Below are 11,225 nucleotides of genomic sequence, written 5' to 3' on the forward strand. Positions count from 1 at the left end.
ATTTGCATTGCAAATTTCAATAAGCATTTATTGTTTTAACAATTAGTTCATCACTCAACGTAATTTTGTAGCCATTCGTCAAGTGAAATGCTTTAATGATGGTCAATTAGCTGGATTTTTGTGCTAAATTCTTTTTAAATTATTTTATGATGATATTGTTGGTATAATTTGTCAAGAAAAAAAAATTGTTTCAAAAGATGAATAACAGATTCCAGAATGTGAAGACAAAATATCTGGAACCTGCTATAATGGCTGGTTGATTTATAAAAATAACCATTATCATCTATTTTTAATGTGATTTCCATATTAGATCTCAAGTGAGATATGAAATCACAATTAAAACAAGTAAACACAAGACATTTTATGAATCAAAATGACTTGAAAAGACAAAACCATTGGTTGAAAGATCATAAGAATAGGAGTAGGCCATATTCACCCTCTCTGTTCTGATGGATTGAAACCAGCACCCAAAACACCATCTGAAGCATGTTTCTGTCATATTATTATGTGGCTCCACCTCATGAATTTACCAAAATGTAAATCACACCTGGATATTTCATCTTTTTAACTGCTTTATTTCCTCATAGCATGAAGACATAATCTGCTTTTATTGTTCGTTTTAATCAAATGTGACTAAAAAAAGAAAAAACGACTGCACTCACTCAGCTTGTCTACTTGCAGATGTTTTAAAAATTTGAAAAATTCCTCTTTTATGCTCTGGGGGCAGCATCGACCCACATTTTTCAGAGTTTCAGCAAATTTCAGTGACTTGTCGTGAAAAACTTCAGGTCTCATAATTTCCAGTTCTGTCAAATGTCCAAACCCTCCTTACTGAAGTACACTTCACTGCACCACCTTGTGGTACAATGTGGTATTGTTCGACTGAACAGGAAGTAACTTGCCGGTTAGCTTGTCAATTTTCATTTAAACTACCTGCAACATTCAGATGACGGTATAAACACTGTTTTCCAAGCTTCGGACTGAAAACGTATAAATGGGATGAAACTTGTGATTGACACGTGTTCCGATTGATTTGGGCCAGGAAGTTAAAGGTGGTGGAGCTTTAAGGCCTCACTGCTTGGTCACTCTGCTGAAACTGATCAATACGACTGCAGTGCTCACACTGAAGATGCAGCGGCTTCACTTTTCGACAGTGTGCAGATGCATCGCCCATCAAGAAACAGCCTCATGTTGTGTGGGAAGGATAATTCACTCACATACTCAAAATCAATGGGCCAATAAATAATAACAATAAAATACACTGTCAGTTCTACATGTAGTCCTGTTACTTGTTTATACTCACCTGACAAACATGAAATGCCACATGATAAAAAAAAGAAAAAAAAAGTCCCGAGCTACTGTCAGCTCTAAACTCATTTCAGGCTGACAGGCCGGTGTGAGTAAATGGAGGAGACACTCACGTTCCCCTTATCGCTCCTTTACTTATTATTGCGGCGAGCAAGCAAAAGAAATGCAAAAGAGCTGAATTATTATTATACATTTGCATATCTGCCACAGGTTCAGGGCCGGGGTGAGGAGGGATTGTACTACGGAGACAGATTACTCTTGAGCTTTCTTTTCAGGGCTACAATGATTTTACAGAACCCATTACTCAAGATCATAAGCGAGGATTCAACATACAGTCAGAGATGTGTACACATTTCACGTATTTCCATCACACACTGAGGAGTGCTGTCGTCATAATAACTTTTCCCAACCTTTACACCTCTGGACGCTCCCCCTGTTAAATCAATTATGCGATGGGAGGCTGGGCAGAGGGGGGGTTAAGACATCTGCACCCTCATTGGCGGCCCCTCAGACACTGATCTCTTTCTCCCGGCTCCCGCATTCCCACAGGTTCCAAAACTACTTTGCACTTCTGTGGTGGTGGGGCTGCTCACACGCCACCATCCAACAAGGTCAAATGCCATTTCATTTCCTCGCCTTTGATCACAGCCTGGCGCTTTCATCAGCCACCACCCCCACCCCCCCAACCCCCCTCCGTCCCGTCTGCCCACACTCGCCCTCCTGCCATCATTCCACCAGTTATTGCTGCACCTCGACCTTACTACACCAGCTCAACTCAGATTTTGAGAATGTTAAGTTACAATATGTAAATGAAAAGGGGAATCAATCAACAATTAAGAGTGAAAACCGACTGGTTAAAAAGAGAGATCGGAGTGTGCAGCAGGGCGTGGCATTGCCACTAATCCGCCTCTACCGGCTGTTAATGAAGCTCCTTACTTTCTTCTTGAATGAAAGTTAATGAGCACCTCTGTCTTGACCTCCTATATAAATCACTCGCCTACAGTCTTTCCCACTTCACCTCTGAGTTGTATTACAGCGTTCTCAATTATTTAAATTTGTTTAACCTTACAATGCATCACGGTATGAATGCTGACTGCAAATACTGGAAATACTGGACAGGCGAGGCAGGGTTCGGTGTATTCTCGGTTCAAGAAAATTAAAATGCTAATGTGCAGCCATGTTAAATCATTCAATTTTGATCCTTTTATTAGTAAATAAATATTTGGGACGCAGACTGGCATGTCTGAACAGTTGCTCGCTTCCCTCGCTTGTTTTCACCATCATTATAAATTGAACACTTTGGGCCGTTGGCTGCTGGTCAGACTAAATAAGCAATTTTGACACATTACTTTGGCTCCAGAAAGTTGGGACTTGGGATTTGTCATTATTTTTGAGAATCTTGTCGAGCAAATGGTGACATTTGGGAAGACAAAAAAAAAAAAGGAAACATAGATGAGTCGCAGCATTGATTCACTGTGGATTTTGGGGAGTTTTTTTTTGCACTTGTTTGTGCTATTTATACATTGCTGACATGTTTCCGAGGCTCCTGCACTGCTGAATTGGGTCAACACACCAGACAATGGGCACATCTTGGCAGGCACAATTGGGTGTTTCATATTCAGGAGACATGGAGCTTTCAATCACATGTCATATCAAAGCGTGGATCGTGAACGCACTGGGTGGAAAACGTGTCGGCGTGTTTACAGGAGGCAGGGTTGAGATCACTGCTATCTGCGCGCATCCCTTCATGCCACGTGCGTGGTCGATAACCTGAAATCTAACCTCGTGTTTCCTCCCTGCACTTCGGCTCTTCTCTGTCAACAGCATTAGCTGTTCTTTGTCACGGTGTTCTGTTATGCCTATCTTTATCTGTATGTGGCGGATAGCGAGGGAGAGGGGGGCAGAAAAAGAAACAGAGAGAGAGAGAGAGGGACAGAGAGAGAGAGAGGGAGCTTTCGGTGGGAGGCAAATTGAGAGATGGAGGCAGGGCGCCAATAAGAGATTGGCAAACGTGAGCTTTTAGGGGCCTAAAAGCGTCTGCCCCTTTGTACCTCAAAGCGAGACTGTCGTTGTCTCGATTCGCCATGATGAATGGGAGCAGGCCGTCAATGGATGAAAAGCCACCACGCTGAACTGACGAGACGAGGGGGGATAATGGGCTTGAAGCACATTAAAATACTTGAATTATCTGAGAACACTTTAATCCAAGTATCATGAAGGATAGCCCCTCTATACTTTGGCAGCGTTTGAACAAGGGTGTCCGTGTTCCTAATGAATTCTAATGGGATTAGCGGCTCTTAATGGAAGTTTCTGAGTGCCACGAATCAGCAACAGCAACAAAACAAGTTCAGAGTCAGACACAGAACCCCTGCTTGAGTGGTGCTGTGAAGGGCGTGGATGTTGACGGTAAATCTTGTAAATTTAGGCATATTAAGCTTCTTTGTCTCTCACTTTTACATCAAAGGCAGCCAAACGGACACAAGCGACAGCCCTACTTCTGACTAGAGAACCTACTAGACTGAGAGAAAAGAGTCGAGAGTACTAATGCTGCACCTGAACGCTGACCTTCGAGAACTCTGAATCTCAACGGGGTATTTTAACAGTCATTACATCGGGGGAGGGGGGCACCAACACAAATCTGTCTCCACTTATGGAGAACGCTCACATTGGAGTGTGGCTGTGGAGAGCGGAGCCGCTGTTGTCCAACAATCGGGCTTCTGATTGCGCTCGAAAGGACCGCTTGAACAGACGCTTTCAGTAGAACAGATGCAACACAAAGTAATTTCCCAGCACAACACTAATCATCATCATCCCCACTGTAAAACAACTCTTCCGCAACGCCGTTTGAACTGTGTCCAATATCAAATGGGAACAGAATGCCCATTGTCCACAGCTGAAGAGAACGGAAAGGCACCAGATGCAACGATGGATATAAGTCTAACAAACACCCGGCTAGAAAAGAAAATCATTTCTCCTCTTTAGTTTAACATGCTTCGGCTGCACCTTCCTACACCTGACAGCCAACCGTCATTGTTCTTGCCTGGAGTTGATTGCAGGATACAGTATAGCACGGACTGTATAGCTAGAAATTAATAAATTATAGAGCGTTCTGGCCGGGTGAAGATGACTTGAGTGACTCCACTCCAGCCTCCAATTCGAAACCGCCACTGAAGCCATCAGCGGCCTCTGTCGATATAATTTACAGCCACTAGCGATGTCGGCAGAGTGACCACTCACACAATCATCCGAGCGATGGCTGTTCTGAATCTTCCTTGGCAACGTAAGTGCCAGCATGCAGTAGGTGCTCATTAGTATCATATGCACTGATATCAATGTCCCCTCCAGAGGGCTAAAGAGAGCGCTTAGTAAGCATAATACACAAACCATGACCCATGACCTTGTCCAAACTCCATTTCCTTTTAAATGACGTATGCCCAAAAATGATAGTGTTAGTGTAAAGATGCCATTTTCAGCCTGGATAATGATTAGGCGGCTGGCAACTGTTTAACAGCCCTGAAATTCAAGGCGGCATTAAAAAATATTGGCAGCAGAAAAAGCATTATTATAGCAAAAACAATGGATGGTGCACAGAGGCTGCGTACAGTCCTGCTGAGGTGCACTCAAAATCCATTTCTCCTGCCTGCTGCCATTTGCAAACCTGTTGTAATCCTGCTTTTCTTCACAAACAGCCATGAAAGGTGAAAGCACCCTCCGACAGCACCTTTGTGCAGAAATATATTTTATATATCCAGCTGAATATATTGTAAGCGGCCAGACAGGAGTGTAGTGGTGGCAATCTTGCATCCACAGCAAGAAGCGACCGCTTTGATTTTGTGTGGATTTCTGCTGGTTCTTCCAGAGGGTGTGTCGGTTTTTTTATGGTAACTCAAAATTGCCAGTTGGGAGAACAGTGTGTGTGTGTGCATGTATGATTTGCTGGAGTGTGTTTGCTTGGTGATGGACTACCCGCGCCCTTCTTTACCCATTCTGAACCGGAATTGGCTCAAAACCTGCCTAATTGGATTAAGTGAGGTATCAAGAAGAGGAACAGATGGGTATTTGTACTTCATATACTGTATCGCTGCTCGCAGATGAGAATTACATGCATTTGTGTGATTTTCCTGAGTAGGGTAAATCTTGAAATGTGAATGGGCCCTTTAGGCTAACATAAACTTAATGTGAAAGTATGACATTAGGACATGTCTCCACCATGCCTCTAACAATGTTCTGCACTGCAATGACATTTCATTATGCATTCATTTATATACTGATTTAATTATGAAAATAAATGGGTTGATTTTCTTGACTTTTTTTCTTTCTTTCTGTTGCTACATTCAAGGGAGGCAAGGAAGACCTTTAAGGCCAGCGCCTGTCCATGAACACGCTGGCTTCACTGCATGCAACACATGCAGCGTCTCACGTGTAATAACTACCAAGTTGCCAAATTAGTGTGAAATCCAGGATTAATTTGTGTGATGATTACGTTAATGTGTCCACTGCCATAGGATTAAGGGGAACAAAACTGTATTTACAAATTGCATTTCACAGTGAAAGGCAGAATCAGGCTGATGAAGGTCGGGTGGAGAGGAAGCCCAGCGGTGTGCCACACGCTCCTCCTGTGTGTTCACACACAGCAGCGTTTACCCCGGGGAACAGTAGGGATCCAGGTCGAGTTCCCTGACATTCGGGTGGCTTTGATTGTAGCAGCATGAATCTTTTTGGAGTCTTACAAAGGAGCTTCATGGTGGGTTTTTTTTTTTTTTTTTTTTGGCCATCTAGAGGCTCACAGACCATTAAGCTGCAGTCACTGTGAGAGAGCAATGAACAAACACCAACTCCAGCAAGTGCACTGCTGCAAAGAAAGGAAGAAAAGCACATTTCTGTGGGGGAAAGTGCAACACATCACAGAGAATCTGTGAAGAAGCACCTCCCGTGCATGACAGCCAGGTGCTGTATGTACGAAACAATCACACAGTGTTTATAAGTTGGATGCCATTTTTGGCAGGTAAGTCCTGGGGGGAATAAGAGAATAAATTGTTGTTGATACTGCTGAGGTTCTATTTCATGTGGCTCTGGCCACATTGTATGGGACACCCTCCCAAAAGGTGAGCAAGCCCGAGACGTACAGGGACTGTGCTGAAAAACAACAAAAGACGCCCAAAACAATACTCGCAGCTGCTCGTCTCCTTATCTGTTTCAAAGACATCCAGCAAGGACAAGACAGAGACTTGTGAACAAGATCCCCGTCCCCCTCCCCTCTCCCATCAAGCAGCTACTATGATCCCACGCAGGCCCTTTTATAAACATGCCTCTCAGCCTAGGATCGACTATCAAGCCGGTGGCATCGCAGACGGGTCTTATGAAAACAACATAATTGCCGTCCGTGTGAAAACTCCCGGCACTGTGTCATCGTGGCATTATGCAGGCATCGTGGCTCCAACTGGGAGCTAATAAACACCTTGTCAATGCGGTAGGGTCAGCTTACACCCAGGTATGAGTGTCTCCAGGAGACATGCGAACACGTCATGAACTCGCATTAGCCGCTTCGCTCACACTTTTGGTCATTTAGTGTGTTTGTGAGAAGACGAGGCTGCCGTCAGTCACGGTGCACGAACGTGACGGGCCCTCACCGCCGCCACCAACCCTGCCTCCGCCGCTCCCCTGCCCCGGTCCTCTGCTGTCACAGCCACGGCGAGGCCGATTCCTCCCATGAATGATTAATCACACTCACCGACACATTTTTTTTTCTTTTTATTGGTTTGTTTGTCAGCCCTCCCTAAATGTGATTAGACTTACAAACATGCTAAGATACGATTGTGCTTCTCTGAAATCTAATACTGTTTTGAGCAGCACCATTTTCCTGTGATATCTGATACTCTGTATATATCTGCCCTGCGTGGAGGTTCAGCTTATTGCAAACATTGATCAGCATGTTGTAATTCAATATGATATGTCAACACATGCCTAATGTTGTAGGGGGCAGGAGAGGAGCAGTGGCGTTCGCTTCATGTGAGCCTACTGCAGGGCTAAGAGGTGAATCCATTGACAGCTGCAGATAGCCAAGGTCAGCGGGCCGCAGATTTGTTTAATGAAGGCGGCCGGGGTGTGTGGACAAAGCAGATCACACACTCGGCAGAGCAGCCACGATTGAGTCAGCAGAGTCCCCCATCGGGGAAAGAAATCAACAAAGAAGACTGACAAAAACAGGATGTATCAGCCGGGGCTGGGCTTGACAGCACAGAGCAGAGCAAACACCAGCAGAGGCACTTCAGACGGAGGGGGGGGTCAGGTAGCAGTTTTGAGGGGGGAAACAAGCAGCGTGGACGGGCTGTAATGCACACATGACGCCTCCCCTGTGTGCCACACCCTTCCCCGAGTGCTGTGTGATATCTCAACGTGTATCAGCGATCTATCATCTGGGATTGTGCGCCCTGATAAACCCGGAGAGTCTGCTGCCGCCGCCGCCGCGCCGCTGATGCCGCTGATGCTGATGCGTGGAGCAATAGGAGGCTGCTCCGTTCTATCTGGCTGTCCGCTCCCTCGGCTATTTATAACCAATAGAGCTACAGCACTTTATGAATGTCCGGCAGCAGCATCACAGCCTTCTGATAACTGTGCCGCAACACTTTTTTTGTGTACGTGTGTGTGCACCGTATAGACATATATATTACACACATTATAAGATGCAGTGGCCCACAATAACGGTGGTGGTGGGGGTGGGGGGGGGGGGGGGGGGAATTCAGGGGGCCACTGTCACACACACCCACCCTCTGCCTTGAATAACAAAACAGCAGATGGAGTGTGGCACCGTAAATGCAAGTTTTCAGCTCGTGTCCTGCACACAGAGGCTATATTTAGAAAGCCCCACCGCTGTTGTCTGGTTGAAAAGTCTGAAATCGTTAGTGAGGACGTCAAAAAGGAGACTAGAAAAGGAAAAAAAGCAGGATTACACTGCTGCAGAAGCCCCCCCCCCCCCCCCCCCCCCCCCCCATGCTGCCCATTTAACAGATAGCCATCTTTGCAGATGAATAAAATGGCACACGGGAGGATCACGACTGCCTCACACTTCCACACAATGACAAATGTTATCTCAGCAGAGGCTGCGTGGCCAAATAAAGGCTAGATTAAGATAACATTTTTTGCAATTCACCCCCCCCAACACGCACGCACACTTCACATCACCCTCCCTCTGTCTTTCTCACACACACACACACACACACACACACACACACACTTACATTTGCGGGACAATTAAATTTGATTAATGCTCTAAGCCCGCGTCCCTGTCAGACGGGAGCGCGCACCGAGAGGAGCAGGGAGGCAGATTAAACCGTCACTCCGAAAAATGTGCATTGATAGCAAATCTATAAATTAATTTCCAGCGCGCGCGGATTAGATGTGTTTATACCTGCAGAGGACGCGCCTAAACCACACACACACACACACACACACACATGCGCCAGCCCCCCCCCCCCCCCCCCTCCTCCCCATCTCCCTTTTTCTGTCCTGTCAACCCCTTCTGTCCAGACCGCCGCGGACTCTCAGGAATATTTGTCTCTCTCTTCCGCAGATCGCACATCGGAGGAGCCTGAACTGACAGCCAGTCCCTCTCCTGCGTGGACTGGAGCCACTGGCGCACCAGGCGTCCACACAAGACGCTTTTCTTCAAAGTGCCCCCCCCCCTGCATCTGCGTTTCGGCCTCAGTCCTCATTAGAACTGCACAAAATCCATCCGACCTCCTGTTTTTTTTTTCTTTTTTTTCTTCTTGGATGTGAGACACTCACCTGCTGTAGCCTTCACTGCTTCCAAGCATCCTCTCGCATTTCTCCCCGACGGCAACTCCCAGCCACCAGCACTCAGATAGAAACGCACTATCTCAAGTCCATCGCTTTCCAAAGGCAGCTTTTCAATTATTAGAGGAAAATAAAAGAAAAAAAAAAAGAATCAAGAAAGCGAGATGGATGAAGAGCAAAGCCCAAAAGCAAAACCCGAGCTGTTTCCTCCCCGATCTCCGCTGAGTTTCTCCACACACCGCGGCTCCGAGGTGACAGCAAGCAGGAGTTCAAAAAAAAAGGAAGAAAAAAAAAAGAACCCACACACATTCACGCGCAATCCTCCCTCGGTGAATGGGACTCCCAGTGCGCACGAACCCGTCCCGAGGAGGAGCGTGGAGAATAAAGAAGCAATGCAAATGGCAGGTAGAGAGGAGAGAGAGAGAGAGAGAGAGAGAGAGAGAGAGAGAGAGAACAACTCCCACGCAGCGCTCGCGATGCAGGCGCGCGGCTCCTTGATGCAGAGGCTCTCTCTCTCTCCAGCGCGCGGTGTGACTGGCTGTCGTCAGTGTTCAGGCAATCCGCCTGCTGGAGGGAGGGAGGGACGGAGATGATCAGCGGAACGCACTCTGCCCGGTGTCCTGCTCAATGTGTGTGCGCGCGTCTGCCTGCGTCTGTGTGTGTGTGTGTGTGTGTGTGTGTGTGTGTGTGTGTGTGTGTGTGTGTGTGTGTGGTGTTCAGAGCGGTGTCTCTGCACATATGGATGCTGCGCAGTGTTTGCAGGCTCTCCCGTTATCCCTTCTTTCTCTCTCGCTCTTTTTTTCTTATCCTTCCCCGCGCAGATTGGTTAACCTGACTTTTATCTGTCCGGACTCCAGCTCTCCAACTCTTTATCTCTCTGTCCTGTTGGCGCGCGCACACAGCCGTTTATGCGCATTTTGGCGCATTAAAAAAAAAAAGAAAAGGTGTATTTTCAGAGCAAACTGCAGAGCATCATGGCTCATGTTACCTCCTGCAACATGCAAATGTTTCATCCACAAGCTCAGTGAGACTGGGGTGGGAGCAGGAAAGGAGGAGGAGGAGGAAGAGGAAGAGGAAGAGGAGGAAGGTGTCAGTGAGAAAGTAGCAGTTCCACTGTTGACGGCCTGGTGGCACTGTGGGCTTCGTATCCTGCAGACAGCCTCCTGCAGACACTCTCAACACACAGCCTGCTCTTCCAGGAGGCCTGCTAGCAGGATGGAGTCTCATGCATAACGGAGCCTTTATCTGTGCTGGTATTTTTTTAAAAAGGAAGGTGAACCATCAGTCACAGACCGAATCTTCTTAGGCAGACAGAGTGAATATTCCATCAGTGAAATGTCTTCTCTTCTGTCCAATCCACTGTTCCCATCTTCCTGTTTTTGTTTTTAAGGGAGATCAGTCTGTCCTCAGCATCTCCGGATGACTCTTAACGTCGTGGGATTAGATTAAGCCGGCCTGAAATGCCTCGAAACGCCACAGTGCGTCTCGGCCGGCCGGGCTGTACATTGATTAGCTCAGGTTTGCGGGAGGACGGCAAATTGGACGGATGGCTGGTAGATATCTGTTAACACGGGCGCCTCGGCTCGACCGTGAGAGCTTCCGGTTCTGAATCATTAGTTTGTGGTGGTCAAAGCCGAGAATAATTACACACAAATATTCCCGTCTGATCTGCGCTTTCAGGACCGAGGAGGGTGAGCAGTCAAACTCCAAACAAATGACACATAATGCCGAAGCTGTGTATGATTCTTTTCATCATTAAATTAAGAAAACTGAATCATTCCTTGAAAAATCTTTTGCCTGCTGACGGTTTTTCCTGGCTCTCCTCCAGTGCAGGTCAACCTGCTGCAGTTCTCTCTGTTGAGGAACTGAGCAGTCATAAGAGCTTCCACATGCCGATCCAGTGAAATCTTGTTTTGAAGAATTAGTTTAGCATCAAACAGACTTTTGGAGGATCTATTTAATCCCAGACTCATCCACCTGTTTTATGAAGGAGACACAGAACTCTTGGCATGATGATGGACTTCAAAGAGATCAGTTTAAATCTCAGGTTTTGTTTTTTTTTTTTTTTTTTCTCGTTCCATTCCTCCTGTCACTTAATCATCGGTTTCTTAGATATTTTTCTC

At 46.4% G+C, this 11,225-nt stretch overlaps 1 protein-coding gene across 1 annotated transcript in view; it reads right to left on the reverse strand.

Moving 5' to 3' along the window:
• LOC115392108 (leucine-rich repeat and immunoglobulin-like domain-containing nogo receptor-interacting protein 1) overlaps positions 1 to 9,269 on the reverse strand; it is a 28,642-nt gene extending 19,373 nt beyond the window's left edge. The window contains exon 1 of the mRNA XM_030096636.1: positions 9,094 to 9,269. The gene's annotated coding sequence lies outside the window, so the exon portion shown is untranslated. The remainder of the gene's footprint in view (positions 1 to 9,093) is intronic.
• Between the last annotated feature and the right edge of the window lie 1,956 nt (positions 9,270 to 11,225).

This window comes from Salarias fasciatus, chromosome 7 (genome assembly GCF_902148845.1).
Source record: "Salarias fasciatus chromosome 7, fSalaFa1.1, whole genome shotgun sequence".
Taxonomy (NCBI): domain Eukaryota; kingdom Metazoa; phylum Chordata; class Actinopteri; order Blenniiformes; family Blenniidae; genus Salarias; species Salarias fasciatus.